This window comes from Poecilia reticulata, chromosome 2 (assembly GCF_904066995.2).
Source record: "Poecilia reticulata chromosome 2, P_reticulata-male-v2, whole genome shotgun sequence".
Lineage (NCBI taxonomy): Eukaryota > Metazoa > Chordata > Actinopteri > Cyprinodontiformes > Poeciliidae > Poecilia > Poecilia reticulata.
The window spans coordinates 39,899,437-39,914,495 of NC_088831.1; the positions used below are offsets into that span (position 1 = coordinate 39,899,437).

A 15,059-nucleotide genomic window follows, 5' to 3' on the forward strand; every position below is an offset into this window, starting at 1 on the left:
CAACTTCATCAGATGTTAATATTTTCTTCTGGTGTTTATAAATTATTCTTGAAAGCATGTGTAGCTTCAATGTGTGGTGATGTTCATAAACATTGATCTGAGGAGTAATGTAAAGAGCATTTATAAACACTGTCTGATAAGGAGAAAGCAGCTGTTACCAAATATGTGTGCTGACTTTCTAACAGCAATGCTGCGTAATAAAACCCACACCTGTAGGTGGCGATAACATCTGCCCATAACCCTGGCTCCACTGTTGTTGTTTTTCGTTTTTTCTTTTTTTTGCAGGAGGTAGTGGGAGGACATGCAAAAAGTGAGCAGTTGTTTCATGATGTGTAAAATAAATCTCTGTTCACCATGTCCTACAGTTTTGGTTTTCAGAGAAACTGAGAAAACGTCAGAGAGGATGAAGCATTTACTGGAGAAGATGTGATGTGAGGATGTTGGTCGCTTGCTCTGCAGAAACAAATGTATTTTCTCTTTATTGTTATGAGTTTTGGTTGATAAAATCAGTTGCTAATTGGCTCTGCAGTCCAGCTCTATCACTGTAACTGTTGGGTAGAGAAACATTTTGTCTTATTGAGATTGTGTTGTTACTTTGAGGGAGTTCAGTTTGTGTGTGGTGGGCAAAAATCCACATTACTTGGAGTGTTTTTAACCTCAAAAAATTAATTTTTGAAGTTAAAAATGAAGGTTATCTTAATCATAGGAAAGCAGCATGCTACTTTCTCTGCCAGTAGCTATAATTATTTGTCTGATTGGTTTATTGTAGGCTTAAAGAAGAGATATTAAGTCATCTGTAAAATATGTCCCTTATTTCCAATTTAAGAGGCTTGAGTGAAAAAAAAGAACTTCCAGAGACACCTTAAGCAGATCAAACGTCTTCTTGAAAACTCTGTTTTTCACATACAATTCCTCTAGGTATGAGACACATCCAGCTATAGATTTATGAAGGAGATTTCAGAATGGTGCCAAAAATACATCTGTAAAACCCAAAGCATCAGTGAAAAACAGCCCCAAACATGGTAAAGCAGTTTTTTAAGCTCACAAACCAATTGTCGTTGGCTCCTTTCTCATAAAAATATTTTCAGTCCTTCGCATGTTCTCATATGCACACATTAGCTCCCACCCACAGTGCTTCTTTGCAGCCTCCCACACTAAATAAATTTAGATTATTGGCTGAAAAGTAGTGCAAACTTACTTCACACATTTTGCCAAAACAAAAAAAAAATCTGAAAAGAAAACAGATCTTATTGGCACTCTTTTCTAGGAACTTCAAATAAAAACATGAACATCAGACTTCATATATATTTTAGTTTTAATGAATGTGAAACTACACTCCCAGCTTGTGTATTTACATTGGAAAATGTTGAGAAAGATAATTTAATCATCATATGTTTACAGATTCAGTGAGACTAAAAATATAGCAGTAGGAATTAAATAATAGCCCTTTATTTTTGAATAGGTACATTTTCTTTGAGGTGTTGTAGGACTACAACACATAGAAAGGGTACGCAATTCTCTAAGTGATTTTTGTTTACAGAAATCAGATTCCACTGCAAATTCTACTCATCGATGCTCATCGTAGCTAAATAAATAAAAACCTGGTACTGCTTTTGCAGTTTTGATTCTATTAGGCATTTTAAAAATTGCATTTTTGCCTAAAGAACCAATTTGTACCAACCTTGTGGACATTTAATGCCCATTAAATAGGGAAAAGAAAACTCCATGGGTATTAAACTGCTTATTTTACAGTTATAGGATGCCAATAAATGACATCTACTACCATCAGCAGGCCACTAATGGCTTCTTTGGTTTGATTATATGTTTTTGGATACTGTAAGAGTAAACAGGTTTAATTGAAAATCCGAATCACAATCAATGATAATAAAGCCTAAGAAAATAATGTTATCAAAATATGTGATATTTGTCATTATGTGTTAAGTACTTACATTACTATAGAAATAAAGAAATATGCAACACATGGATGTGGGTAAAACACAAGTAGGAAGGGATAAAATGGCAACATGCATTTGAAGTGAAGGTACAGTCTGTCAAACAGGCAAATGAAACCTGACCCAACTTTATCTGTGAGGAACCTTTCTAATGACAGTGAATAATTAGAGAAAAAGGTATTAATCCATCTATTTTGGAACAATAATGTCCTAAGGTATAAGAGTTCCTAGAGCATACAAGCTCCATTGTCTTTTGAATATTTTAGGTATACTTTATGGAAAAACACGGCAAATAGGCAGGTTCTCCATCAATAATTTGAAATTACATTCCACAGAAATCTCCACGAATTCTGAACCATGAATAGACGACGGTCAAGTGTATTTCTGCGTTTAATCATAAAACCTGCATTTTTGTAAATGCGATCAGTCTGATAATGAAATTTCCCAGTGGCCTGCCTGGATTTTTTTTTTGTTAACCTTTAAAACACATAATAAAGAAAGAGGTCTTACCAGCATGGATGTGTATGAGTTGTTTTGATTCGGTTTATCTCTCTCCACTTTGACTCACCAGAGCTCTCTTGGGCACACATGGTCTCTCTCTGTCATCTGCCCCCTCGTTCTCTCTGCCCCAGCTTCTGGTTCACCTTGGATGACCAAAAGGCTAAATGACATTGAAACCCTCCTGAGTCAGCAAGTTGCTAATAAATCATTTGTCCTTTAGATAACTCCACAGATCTGCCCCAGTGCAATGCCTTGCGGCTTTGTGGACAAACTTAGTTGTTTCTTTGAGCGTTACAGTAAATGCAGAAAAAAATAAACTGAATTGTGCTTTTATTGGAGCATAAATGCACCCTTTTAGCTCTGTTTTAACAGAGAGAGAAACTTGAGCACTGTTCATCAGTTGTATTCGTGATGTACTCCAAAAAACCTGCCCATTACCAGAGCAGCACTGGCTGAAATCTGCCAGTCTAAAATAGTAACCCTTATGTAACTGTGGCCTCTGCATGGTGAAAGGAAATGTCAAATGCAGTTCTGCAGCCTAATGGCTTTAAATCTTTAACAACCACACAAATAGAGAACAAATAATGGACTGGATGTTGACTTTGGCAAAGAATAGCTTTCGTACATGCATTGAAAGAATGTTGTAAAATATTCTTTCTAACTGAACTAATGAATAATTTGGATTACAGCATGTAGTGATTGTGCTATTTTTTTAATAGCCTGCAGATTTTTATGAATTTTAAACATGATATTTTTATCTTTTTGTCAGTGGCTAATAGATTATGTATATACTTCTGTGAAGTATAACATATATATTTCACTAAGCATGTAGATGGACAGAAGGCAGACTGCCCACTAGTCAGACCAGCTTCGCTCACACGTCACTGGCCGACGAGCCTTGGGCGGCTTTGAACAGATGGCAAACGCAGGAAGATGTTCCACCATCCTACACCGTTCAGACTGACTCAGTGTTTAAAGTTTATGAACACTTTAACAGAGATGCATACTTTAAAGAGATTCTCAACCAAATGTTAAGACTTGGTACGACTCCTACCTTCTAGAGAAGATCAAGCACATTATCTCATAGAAAAGAGCTTTGGTAGGGAGGCTGTACCTACTGGAATATCCCTTAACCAAGGGAGTATTTTGTAGATGACAGAGTACTAAATATTTCTAATTGATTTAATATTTCCAGCATCTTGTTTTCGGAGTCTCCCAGTTTAAACTCCTCTCCCGTTTGTATTTTCTGTTAACTGTAAATTGGTATTTGTTTGAAACCAGAAATATATTACAACATGCCGCAGTTCCATTAATAAAATCAGCTAACCGTTGTAGAAACGATAATTAAATGAAAGCAGAGTTAGGTTTTCACACTCCAAGAGAGGCTGAGGCAGTAATGGTCTCATCAAAGCCATTTTTAGGTATGTAGACCAGAATTGTTAAAGTATTATGTTAGTCACAAACCTGCTGCTGTTTGTGGTTAAATGTCTTCTAAGTTACATTTTTAAGTAGAATATGGGTTGTAATCCCATCTGTTCTTCAAGCTTTATCTCATGAGAAATAGTTGGTGTACATTTGTTACTCAAGTGCAAACACTGCGACAAAATCATCAGTTATAGTTTTATACCTGACAATAATTACTTTTTATTTTGGTGTCTAAAAAAAACAGGATGGTTTGAAGTGATTTTTCTTAGGTTTTACACTGTAACTGCTATCACACAATCTGAGATTAATACTCTTTTACACTGATTTAATGTTTTTTAATGACATTAAGATCAGTGCAGTAATTCATATATCCAGATCGCAGAAGTAATAAATGTGAAACATTGAAGTCTGACAGAAAAGCAGAAGAAATATGTAATGGTCTCAAATGGGCCAGATTCATTTCTGCAGCTTACTACACACAGAGATCCAAAAGTGTGCTCTTAACCCATGTATTTTTTGGCCAAAGGGAGATTACAGAAAAGGAAAACCAAAAAGTGGAAGCTGGGAAGCCTAAAAGGGAAAGTATCTCAGCGCCAAAGGCATGTCTGTCTTTGCCTCATTTCCACTTTATAGGTTCTGCAGCATGGCACCAGGAGATCTTTTTTATATTTACAGCAGTGCTGATGCTGTCCAAAGACTCTTTTTTCCTCTCTGTGCTGGTTCCTTTCCTACAAAGATAGTCATACTGGCGTTCAGCTTGACGTCTTCAATGTTTGATTTGGTTTTCTTGTTCTGCTTCAGATAACCAAATCAGAGCTCTCCACTGCCTGAATGAGCATCGCTGAGTGGAAGTCCTGGATCAGCGAAGGGGGGCGCTAAATAGACCTGTCACAGTAAAATCCAAGTTTTTTTTATATCCAGAGAGTGACACTGTCTACTAGATGGTATAAAATCAGTGTCTTTTACTTCCATGGACAGGGGTTTGCAGGTCGCATGCAGCATGGATCCAGTAAAACCAGCTACAAATCAGATTTACCATCGTTCCACAGCACTTCAGCTTCCAAATCCCAACCCTAGCCTAATAAATTGTTAAAGACTACCTGCTGGCGGATGTTTTTCCCCTTCAGCTTTATTGCGATGCTTTGGCTGATTTTATTTTCTACTTTGCAGTTTAGGACACAGCATTTTTATGACATTTAACAATAAACGGCAAATGAATTGATTGCATTCATGCAGGAACAGGTATCCCAGGCGAAGGCTAATTTTTCACAAAAGAGTATTTCTAGTTATTATGTGTAAGATGTAACCTACTTTACCGGATCCCCACGTCTTCTACTATCATAAGACGCACACATGTGAACACAACATGAGGTGGCCTAGTTTTTCAGCTCCTCTGTGGTAATCCGATCCAGGACCGGTGAATAGAAGGGGTCTGGGAAAACTTGCTCTGCCATTGTTCAGCTGGGGAAGAAAGAGGTTCTGAGAGCATCTGTGAGGCAGGATTGAGTCTTTATGAGCTCTAAACTCTCCTCCTGACATGTGAGATTGAGCAGTGAAGCAGTAAACTTTGACTCAAAAATCACAAGTATGCCTTCATTTAAATGTATCTGATCCCATGTAGCGTAGTTGTAAAGTTTCATCCCAAAGAATCTCATCCAGACTCAGGTAGCTGAGCTGAATTTCCGCTCCAGGAGTTCGCAGTACAGATCTTACCTGGTGGTTCTGGATTTTTCTATCTTTGCGTTTCTATGTGAAGTTTTTTTCTTGGTCATAAGCCAGCTGTGATGGCCACCTGCCCACTTTGCCAAGACTTTGGCATCTTCCCAGATGGTTGACCCAGATAGTCGAGAGAGAAAAGGAACGAACTGTTTCTCAGACTCGCTTCAAAACGTGCACCTGCGAAGGTGCTCCGCATGCAGAGATCCACCTGGGCGGGTCACCTGGATGTTTACTGGGTATGAACCCTGAAACGTTCCTGATGTAGCAGTTCTGTTACTGCATCACTCTTTTCAAAGTTTTACAGCTGCAGACCAACATTTGTGATTAATTGGTTGTTTATTGTTGCAGACTGCAAATATTTTAACCCAAGTGTTTCAAAAAGAATTGGAAGTGCATCAAACTACTCAGACGATTCGTCTTTTAGTATTTGCCAAACATTTGCAAGACACCTTTAGTTTCTGTTCATCTCCTATAGACTAAATCTAAGGATGGATGATTAGACTTTGCTTTTGTTGAAGAGCAGCATTTTTTCAGTTCACCTCCAGGTATACGTGGGAGTTAAACGTCTATTGCCAAATAAATGTTAACAACAGAGGAGAAAGGCTTACTTTTATGACTAATAAAATTGATTGAAGTCACATCTTTAGTGCAAATGTGTAACTGAAGATGCAGAACTTCTGATATTCTGCTACTGCTTGGGTTGTGGAGCCTAACGATTTAGGAGGAAATTATAAATAAAATCATTTTCCACAAATAACTTGGAGTTATGTTTCACAGAAAAATCTGTGAATTTGTGAAAACTTAAACGCAAATAGCCTCGTGTCCACTGCAGTTTCCAAATTCTGCAGACTTTGGGATCAGACTTTGGGAAAACCATTCCAGGCTTTCATGCTTACCTGTTTTAGCTATTCCAGAACCAGATTTTATGAGTTGGTATCACTGAGATGTTGAAACACCAACGTTTAGACATGTATTTTACATGAGTTAAAGTTGAAGAATTTGAAGGTAGTCGTCGGTCATTCTTTCAACCAACGTCTAATTTAGCACAACTTCCTGAAACATTCTTCCTGCCATTGTGGACAAATGGCTCCGTCTTTGTTTTGTCTGACTAGTAAAAGCCTTTTCTCAGAAGGCTTTTGATTTGGCCATGTGGGCAGCTGCAAATTTCAGTGAAGCTTGAAAAGTAGTCCTTTTGCAGCAGCTGCTTCTTTCACTAAGACAGTGAGACAAATGTTCAGTTAGTCTCCATTTTATAGCAGTTTTGTGGTGAGACCTGGGTTGTTCCTGAACATCATTACCAGTTTCTTTTCATCTGAAAGAGACAGTTTGAATCTTCTCTAAGACTTGACAAAGTAGTAAAACATGTATACTTTGTACCAGTTGTTGGAGTGAGACTCTCGGAATGTGCATTTGTTTGAAATTGTGTCCAAAAGAATTTCTCAAGTTGTGTACATCTAATGATGTGTTTTTTAAGCCTTCACTTCCCATTGTTTAGAGGATTGGTCAATCCAGTTAGTGCTGTCAAACAAAACTGACAGAGATAATTTGCAGCTGCAGCTAAACATAATTACTGACCAGTAGGTAATATTCCATTGCTCTGATAACCCTTAAGATATTTTTGAACGTTTATTGCAGCTGTTAAATTACAAGAATTCATTTTTTCCTGGACACAAACTAATGCCTTTTCTTGACTGGGGGTTGTTATTTTGTTATAAACCATTTCATTGTTGGTTGTTGTTGTCTTTAAAAGGGGAAAACATTATGCAAGATAGCTTTTTTTGAGCTTTATATAATTTGATAATTTTTTTCCCTCATTGAAATCATACCTGGAGTTTTGCTTTCATTCTATAAATGCTTGCTCTCACAAAGTACTGCCTATTTCCATTAAGGTCTTCCTCAGAGCTGCAGCACTCAGACAAGTTTTTGCCTCACAGAGCACCACTCAACAACTCAGCTCCTTCAGACTAGTGGCAGCAGCAATTAGCAAACACCTCATGGAAATGTGCGTCTGCAGTTCTATGCTCCTAAGTCCGATGTCCCAAGATAAGTTTTAAATTTTTAAATGTCAAATGATTTAAGGAGCATTGTTGTAATGATGTGCTGAGAGTGTCGTAAAGAACAGAAACTTCTTAAAGAGATGAAAACCAATTTTATGGAGTCAGATTGTAAAGATTATTTCTCTTAAGTTATACTTGGTAGATACAGGATTTTTATAACTACTTTAGGTGACATAGGTGATTAGGTGATTGAGTTATAAAATTTAATTATGTCCCTGGAAAAGACATAATATTGACAGGCTGCAAACATTCACTACTAAAACCAGATGATTGCTTTAATTAACGATGCAATTTGAACAAAAACCTGTGATAAAAGGAAATTTGCAGTGATGGCAAAAAAGCCGAGATTTACCTCCAAACTCCCCCCATGTAATTTTTTCTCCTATTGTATACACTGTTCTCTTGTCCCGAAATGATCCAAGAGAAATAAATCAATGCAACTTCAAACCACAAGGGTGTAAGATCAGAAAAACTGAGAATACTACAGCAGTACGTGGGCTGATAACCAAGGAACTCGTAAAATGTTGGAACTGCGTTTTGTTTTCAAACAGGAAGCGGCCACTTTGACTTTCCTCTCTGTGATTGTGGGTGTTTAGCTGCAGTCAGGTGTGTTTCAGTGCAGTAATTATCCTCAATGTCACGCCGCATTGCAATGCAGCAAAGATCTCTCTTGTGGGGGTGTTTTATTGCCACCGGGTCTGTGTGAAACTGAAATTAAGCTGACTGTTAAAATGTTGTAATTTTAGGCACACTACAGCAGTTGTAGCCTTACACACCACCTTATCTGTGTTTTTACACTGTTTGTGTTTTTCCTGTGGTTTTAATGCCCCCTCCCCACACAGGAAATGGAAAGTTGCGCCGGCAACATGGCCACCCAGCAGGCCAGAAAGATAAATTGGCTGAGAAGAGGCTCGTTCGTCACAGCAGAAATTGCTGACGTGTTCGTTGCAACATATAACAAATACAACAAAGAGGGAGAGGACAATTCAAGTGAGAGCAAATGTGCTTTTTCAGCATGATGGGACTCTGGTTGGGTACCCCTGTTGTGGATAATGAGCAACTTATGAAGTGTTTTTTTTTAGTGTGTGTGTGTGTGTGTTTTCAAGGGCGGAGAGCGGGCACGGCTCGTCTCCGACATGCTATTCATTATCTCGTCTTTGTGCTCCTAAAATGTCCTTGGATCTCTGCTGAAAGACTGACTGCTCGCCATCAGTCGTTTTAAATCACTGTCGCATAAGTGGTGTCAACACCTCCCGGTTCAAACTTATATCTAAACATCTTCATACCAATAAAGGGTGACATCAGGTTCACAGAGTCCGCAGATTCCAGGGTTTATTGGTTTATTACGATGAATCAATTATTTAAATAATTGTCAACCAATTTAGAAATGGTTACTTGGAGAATGCAGACTCATAAAAAGGCCATTTGCTGAAAAAACACAACATATTCAAAGTTGTACTTAAGCCAGAACTGTTCAAAATATTTACACATATCATGTTTGAGAAGAAAGAAAAACCTTTCTATACGAATATTTTACCCAAAACTCAAGTGGCAAAGTTTTAGCTTCACCATGTTCAGATTTTGTATTTTATTGCATGAAAGGGAATAAAATGTTTCCTTGTTTAAAAAGAAAATATTTTCTTTTCTTTGCGTTAATGTATTTAAAGATATACATTTATATTTAATGTATATCTAGTATAGTTTTAAAACAAGTTTAAGAGGTTAAGTGAAAAATCTTTAAAATATTACCTTTTTTAAAAAAAATCAAATGAATCGCTTAATCATCAGAATAATCAAATTATTCTGATATTTTAACGGTCGTTTGTTACAGCACTGTCTTGATCCTCCAGTTTCTAGAAAAGGTTCAGGGCTTTTTCCTAGTCAGTTTGAGAAAATATTGAAACAGAAAATTGTTTATTTCCTGTCCCATTGTTTAAATGATCCATCCATCCGTCCGTCCATCAACATCCAGCCTGCTCAAAAGCAGGAACTTGTTCACACCGTGTTGGTTTAGCCGCTTTTGCTATGAAAACAAGAGTTTTCTCCTTCCTGCTGCAGCTCTGCAGGATCAGAGTTGAGATGAGGGAACACCACGACAGCTGTGAAAGAAAATCAAAATAGCTCTGCTTTATTAGCAGTCACTGCAACACCTTGTTTATGCTAAAATAAAACTGGAGAAGCAACAGAGTCCGAGGAGGCGTGATGCATTTTGACATGCCTTCTGTGTTGTGCAGCAACATCATCTGTGACTCAGTTTAAATCAGTCTTAAATATGTGCAAAAAGCACCTTGAATTTGAAAATAGCTCTGGTGGCTTGTGCTCTGCTGCCCTTTTCTCGCCCTTCCTCTATTACAGCTTGTTGGCTTTGCCCTTTTGTCCGTCTTGCCAGCAAGGACAAGCAAAGAGCGGCCTATTGTTCGCCTGTATTGAGCTGACAAGTATATATATGCACATATATGTGTCTGCCAACACACGCACAAAGATTCTTGTCATGTTTCGGCCAAAAATCCCAGAGCCACAGGCAACGAAACGGATACATCCTAGTCAGGGAGTGAACTGGAGGTTTGGTTAAAGAGGGAACCACACCCAGTAAGCCAGTAGTAAGAGTTAATGGTTGGCCTCGAAACTGGTGGGAACTCCCATGGGAAGAATTAACTCATTTCTACTCACAACCCTTATTATTTAAATTTCAATCTGAATTACACTCTTCTTTTTTGGGGGAAAAAGCAGTGAGCTTAGCTGATGGTTTGTCCTGAAATCTGCGGTCAGAGGTTTCACTCTGGAGTCTAGTTTTAGAGAAACGTACCAACTTTATGGATCGCTTTTCCTTCTCTGCTCGCTTGCTGATGAAAAAGACAGTTTTAGCTTTCAGTGATGCCACATTTAATCTACACTTCTCAATAAATGATGATTTTTTTTTAAGTAAAATTAGTTCACTTTTCTCCACCTTAATTCTAATCTTATTCTGCTATGTCACCACTAACCTTAACTGCTGGCAAATATGTTGAGGCCATGTGGCTTCTGTGATTCTCCACTGAGCCACCAGCTGCTTCGTCACCTGCTTCAGCGAAGCCTCACCAGTCCAGATCCTGACTGCTGGTCAGATTCATCATGGATCTAACCAGGTGATGTAGCAGTTTCAGTTTGACCTCTGCTCAAACCAAGATAACTCTGACTTCTTGAAAAAAAATTATGTAGTGGGGCTTTCACAATACTAACATTTACAAGATAAATACTCAATATCTTTTGTAATACCATGGAGACATTTCTTAAAAGAGCCGGGTCCTTTTTAGAGAAAAGTTCAATTTTACAATATAACAAAAATTTCACCTTACTTAATTTCGGTAAAAAGATCAAGTGGGGGCCATTCATCCGTTGTTTAATAAAAATACACATATAGCTATGTTCACACAGCAAACATTTGTGACCCAAATCTGATTTTCCCAAGTGCTCAACAACTTTAAAATCGATCCAAATATGGCGACACCAATTATTACTTCCCATAAACAGTGTGCTACTGTTTGACGTCTACTTTTTTCTTCATCACATGCAGGTTGCTTTTTGGTCAGAAAATCTTCACATAGAAGTCTGTTAGCATTAGCTGATAGCGTTACCTTGTAGCGATAGCACAACTTTCATCGTGCATCCTTCAGCATTTTGTATTTTTCTTTTCTGTCTTTTAGTCCTGAGAACATGCCAGTCATGGAAATTTCATCCCTCATGCTTTGTGTTTTGAGTTGCCTACTCACACTTGAACTCCTCTCTAACTAAATCAATCTGAACACGCAACATACTGGTAAACAATATTGACTTCATTAAGCTTAGAAACCATACGGATGCCATTGTTGACAGAAATTGTGTTGTCTTATCCGCATTTTGTAATGTCTGCTTTGTAATTTGCATTTCTACAGCAGACATCTGCAACTTCAAACATTTGTTTTAAAGAGATACATAAAAGAAAGTGCTTTTTGACATTTACGGATTGTTGCTGTTGACTCACTGGCAGGAAGCTCCGCCACAGCAAAGGGAGCTGCTGGGTAAAACAATAGGAAGCATTGCAACACCCAGTCAGGATGGTGATTCAGCTCGAAGTGTGAGGAAAGATGTTCGTTTTCCCAGTTGGCTGCATCTAAACGATGAAGCAAGTGCAAGAAAAAGGGATTCATGCACATAGACTGAAAAAGGTTTTGACTCAGTTTAACTTTTGACCTTTTCCTACCCACACTTCTCCTTTTCCTCCCTTTCTACTTTCATTTTCCAAACCAATTTGCACCCCTTTCGTTATCTTTTGCACATCGATCTATTTCTCTTGGGATGTATCTTTAATGAATGGTGGTGACAAATGATCCGCTGGCTTCAGAATGCAGCTAATTCCTATTGATTGTTGTCCTGATCCATGTTCTGCGTGGTTCATGTTACAAAATCTGAGATTATAACCCTATCCGATGAAGCAAAATTAGAGTAAAGTATCTCCTTCGGCTAATGGATAACATTTACATGAGGCATATAACCACCTTTTCTTTCAGTGGACCATCTGTAGATTTTAATAACTTACTTTAAACCACTGGTTGTCAAATAAATGGATGAATATTGGTTGTAAATCTCCTGTAAGAGAGCTTATTTTTGCATTAAAAAGGTATAAAACAACCAAAACGTTAAATTAGCAGCAGCCCAAAAGAATATGTCGGAGCATCAGAACAGAAGACTAAACACAATACATATTTCACATGTTCAAATGCAGAAGAAAATAATAGAAGCAGAGTTTGATGTAGAAGGAAAAAGGAGTTGAAGAGATGCAGCAGCCAGGTCTTTTCCAGGCCTTAACTAATTTCTGGATTTCTTTGGAATGTGAGATGCTACTTCCAGTTTTGACCAATTATCTTTACTTAAAGGAGAAAGAGAGAAAACAATATTCTTTAAGTCATTTAACTTTTTGAAAACAAATGAAAATTGAGGAGTTACACTTTTATCCTCTATTTGTGCATCAAAGCACATGCCCATAATCTTTATGTAATTGTTAATAAACTCATTATAAGTCTTTCAAAGTGAAAGCTGATGGCTTAAGAATTTATAGATGCACAATGTTGGGAGTTCTTTGTTTTAATTTTTATTAGAGGGGCCAATAAGCTCAGATTGATCACCAATCTTCCCATCTCTGACCGAATGATTCACTGTTAAATAAACAGCTGGACACTTTTCTGACTTTGTTAATAAAGACAGGCTTGTTGCAGATAAGGTAATTTCCCTGAATCAGAGTAAAGAGGCATATAAATTTATTTTAGACTGAAAAAAATGTGCTTAATAAAATGTTAAATAATTTAAGCCTGCAGGTCGGCTGACTAAAATCTACATTTGATTATGATCTTGCATTCCAGGGCAGTTATCGCTGTTCCTGTTACTGTGCTGCCCTCTGCTGGAGGAATACAAGTAAAACAAAAACATTACCATGGGGTAATGTGTTTCTAGGGACAAAAAGTGGACGCAGTCATCCGGCGTGTCTCTGAAAAACAAAAGCAGTTCTGCTGACACACGTCCCACTTTATATCTGAACTGAATGATGTCACAGTAACTGTCAGAGAAAAGGACTTAAAAAGCATGTGTTACCGCAAGGAAAAGTAATTTAGAGTTTGATTAAAACATGTTTTGTCATTGCACCAAAGGTAGGTCAGCGGGAGGGGTCAGTGTTAATGGTGTGTGTGGCCAGTCGTTACTAAACCACTGGCCTAATTTTTGGCTGAATACCACAAGCCATGGTTTACAGTCACGCACTCCTCATATCAGTTGACTGATTTTTCTTTCACAACCCCCCATTTCTAACATGCCCAGCCTCTCAAACGTAATTACGCTCCAATATGGTATCAAGTTCTTTCTCTTTTTTTTGGCCGGTGGTGTGATCTGAGAGGAGGTCTGCAGCTACAAAGGCTCACCCCTTCTGTCTCTCCTAATCTCTCGCACCGTCTCCCTCTCACCAAACTGTGAGTGTTGCTGACTTCCTCACAAGGCAATGAGGCTCCACTCTGGTCTGTCTGGATGTTTTTCATCTGCGTTCGTTCTCGGATATTGAGGCGCTGCAGGACACGCGCGTATCTGTCGGTTTGCTTTTTCACTTGTTTTCCTCTTGAGATAACTCCTCGAACTTGGGAGTTGAAATAAGGCTGGAAAGAAATGTATTTCAGACGCTCTTCAGAATCTAAAAGTTTATTGAAGGTGAGGTTGTTCTTTTCTGCTTCTCCACTGGTTCTTCGTTTGCTGCTTGTTGTTTTCCTAAGCATCAGCTTGTTTAAATTCCTACCAGTTTAAAGTATTTTTAGCACTTATTTCCATCGGCTTTTGTATCCTAAGACCTGTGTCTGGTGCAATACTCTCTGCTCTTTTTAGAAGATGCTTGAAAATCTTTAAAATAAATTAATCTCGTAGTTGTTCTCATTCACTGGAAAGAAATCCCATCATGGTTTGAAACATTTGTTTTTAGCCGCTTAATATTTTCCTTTTTTACAACATTTTACAAGTTTAGAGTTTTTCTAGATCAACTAGAATCCTGATCCTCTTGTGAGCTTTTCTATAGGATTTAGATCTAGGAGCTGAGATTACCTTAAACGAAGGTTATTTTTTATTTCATCTTATTATATTCTTTCTTATTTTTTTTCAACCAGAAATGACCCACTGACATTTAAAATCTCATTTATTTATTACAATATATTTTAAAAGATTTTCTGGTCATTATTTGTAGCAGATGTGACAGGAAACTATTTATAAAGGAAACGGGCCCACAGCATGCCAGATCCTTCACCATATTTAATAGTTGGGAATTCTCTAACAGTGAATCTTTGGGTTGCATTTTATTCTCAGTCACCATTCTGTCTGAAGACAAAGCTGGGTCTGCGCACAGTTTTAAATATTACAACTACAGTTCTTTAACCTTTTGCTGCGACTGGAAATAGACAAGTTTTGAGCATCTATTTGCTGACTTATAAAATTAAGACATCCTTCAGTGGCGTTTCCTCTCGTCTTTCCCATTTTGTTGAGCAGAAAGGAGAAGTTAATCTCAATTTCGCATCATATTTATACAATTATTTCTTTAGACAACAAGTGAGCATTCTCCAACTAAAGGTTTGAATCTGAACCCTAACCCTAGGATGTGATTTTTCTCTCTCTTGCACCAGTCTATACCAGTGAATGGCACATGTGTAGAATCAAAACAGGCAAAAATTTAAAAAGTAGAGTTCTGCAATATTTAGAGTCACAACCATCTATCTCATTATTAGCAATATTGCAATTCAAAAGGATGACTTGTATGCAATATTTAGTAGTATATTTGTAGCTCATGGCCATGCATGAGCTACAATGTCTGATGTCTGTTTTTGATGTCAAAAACAGACATCCAAAAATGTCTGTTTTTGATTGC

The 15,059-nt window shown here is 37.7% G+C and overlaps 1 protein-coding gene across 2 annotated transcripts in view; it reads left to right on the forward strand.

The window, feature by feature from the left end:
• adarb1b (adenosine deaminase RNA specific B1b) overlaps nucleotides 1-15,059 on the forward strand; it is a 138,117-nt gene that overhangs the window by 69,536 nt on the left and 53,522 nt on the right. The window lies entirely within an intron of this gene.